Source organism: Austrofundulus limnaeus, unplaced genomic scaffold, assembly GCF_001266775.1.
Source record: "Austrofundulus limnaeus strain Quisiro unplaced genomic scaffold, Austrofundulus_limnaeus-1.0 Scaffold1969, whole genome shotgun sequence".
NCBI lineage: Eukaryota > Metazoa > Chordata > Actinopteri > Cyprinodontiformes > Rivulidae > Austrofundulus > Austrofundulus limnaeus.
In genome coordinates, this window is record NW_013954371.1 from 23,304 (window position 1) to 25,873 (window position 2,570).

Sequence of the window (2,570 nt, forward strand, 5' to 3'; positions counted from 1 at the left end):
GTCAGTCCACTTGGTGCAACAGCTCTCCAAGGTGTGATCACTCCGTTTTAGATGCAGAATAACGAGCAGATCTAATTTGATGCAGGTGTGAAAATTTACAAGGTGATTCCATGATTATTTTTTCCCTCTGCTTGGCCAAAAAATTAACTGTTACTGACTGCCACAATTGTTTTTCTTTATTTCTTTTAGTGATTCTTAAAGCCAGAAAGTTGCCATTTGAAAAGACTTTAGTTTTTTTCATGTCTGGGATCTGCTTTTTTTTCTACAAAATTAAGATGAACATCCTCTGAGGCCACCGATTCCATCATTTTTGCCAGGGATTGTAACAGAGTGCAGTGTGAGTGGGTAAATGAGGGCACAGATTGTAGTGTGAAGCGCTTTGAGTGTCCTGGATGGATAGAAAGGCACTATACAAGTACAGTCCATTTACCATTTATACTGTATGAAGAAAAAAATTACAACTGGTCTTCTATTCAGAAACTGTAGACACAGGGAAGCTTTGTCAGTTCAACATGTTTGGAGTAGTGTGGTGTTCTAAACTTTATAGACTTTTATGAAAAATTATGAAGCTTAGAACTCGGAACAGAAGTCCAGTTGTTTGTTTTTTAACTTATTTTTATCACGAGGATGACTGAGAATCTTCAGCATTATAAATATAAAATTTGGCAGCACAGTGGCTCAGTTGGTAGGGCTGCTGTTTCTCAGCAAAATGGTTGCTGGATCAAATCCCAACCTGGGACCTTTCTGAGTAGTTTTTACATGTTCTCCTTCTGTCTACAACATTTTCCTCCAGTTCTCCAGTTTCCTCTCAGACCAATGACATGTCTTTAGCTTCACAGGTACACACTACAGGTCTCAAACAAATGCTTGTTTTGTAATGTTATTATTTTGAACAAAATCATGTTCAAGTCTGAGTATTTTACACCCGGCAACTGAAAGTGGGCCAGTCTGTCAGGAACTCCCGGGCCACTTTTTCTCCCCACCCAGTCTGCCCCCTGCCTCCCGGTGGAGCTTGATGCTGTTTTCCTGAATTTATTCCTGAATTTATGCAACACGAGTTTGTGCGAGCATCAGTGTCAAGTGGACAGAGTCACACAACCTGTGTTTTAAAAACAGCCTGAGTGAAAGTCCCCATTAAGAGTTTTCACAAGTCACAAAAAACAAGTTTTAGTAGAMCAGAGAAACAACGTTAGGACCAGCAGGTGACAGTTCATGGCTCTCTCTGTCACTCCTTGATAGGTTCCCAATAAAGTAAGCAGAAATATTAAATACAAATTAAGCCTCAAACAGTCACTATATCCAAAGTGGGGTGTTTTCTCCACTGGTTTCAGCTCTCAGTGCTTTACAGAAGAATTACAAATTGCTTCTACRTTAATTCAAGTCAGAGCACACTGTCATGGTTTGAGGTGACTGGGTTTTCCCAAAACTGTGAAATGTGCTGCAAAATCACAAATTAAGATAAGCAATAAGCAGTGATGACATTTGACTTTCACTAAAAAACACATCCAGAAATGAGACAGATGGTTCTCTTATAAAACAAAACAATTGAAATCATCGTAAAATTGAAGGAAGTTCGTCAGCGTTTGAGAAGTTTTGGTGGTGACAGAGCATAACATGTAGGCAGCAGAGACTGGTTTTTATCTTCTGGAGATGTGTGTGTGAAAACTCCAGAGCACACAGAGGCTGTTGTGACATCAGGACCACACTGTTCCACGTTGGTCTCAGTAGAACACGGTGGACCCTCAGGGACCTCGGTGATGAAAGGTTGCGTACMTCGTGTTTCACACGCTGATGTACGTGATGTAYGAAATTTAACGTTGCATGAAAGTGTGGGCCATTCTTTTGGCACTTGGCACTGAACTGGCCCTAGCATTAGCTCTGTGCCAGTTCACCATTTTTAAAAGTACATTTTGACAGATAGTTTTTCACAGTGTTTCAATGTTTTCATTTGTACAGGGACTAATTGGTAGTTTCTAATGCTAATGATAGTAGTGGGCATCACACACATAAAGCTCAAACCTTGGGGAAATGTTTAGTTTGTTAGTTTGTTGTGCTAGCGCCAAGCTAATACATATGTATATAGCGTCGGTGTTAAATCTAAAGCTAACAGGCTAAGCTGACTGTCTCCAGATTTCTTTTTGACAGGATGGATTTTAACTTGGACAGTCTCCTCAGCTGAAAAAAGCAGGATTTAACAATGGAGTTTACATGACTGTTTAATTTCAAGTATGGATCCATTTTTACACCTAGGTTTAAAACAAAACAAAACACAACAAAATTTAACTAATACATAAGTATGGTTTAGGTGGGGTTTACATCCTGTTTTGCCATTACAAAAGAGTGAAGTTACATAGATTATTAAAAGATGTAATTTGAAAACAGCATACAAAGTGGAAATTATGGAAAGTATTTTTTTGGCTGACATAGGATGGTCTGGATTGTGGGGGTGATACTGTGCAGCGCCCTCTGTTCCTTTGGTGGCCTGCTCAGAGACAGTGTCAGCTTTTTATTGGTAATATTATCATTACGTTATTATTATTACTATTATTATTATGCTTATCATTAATTAA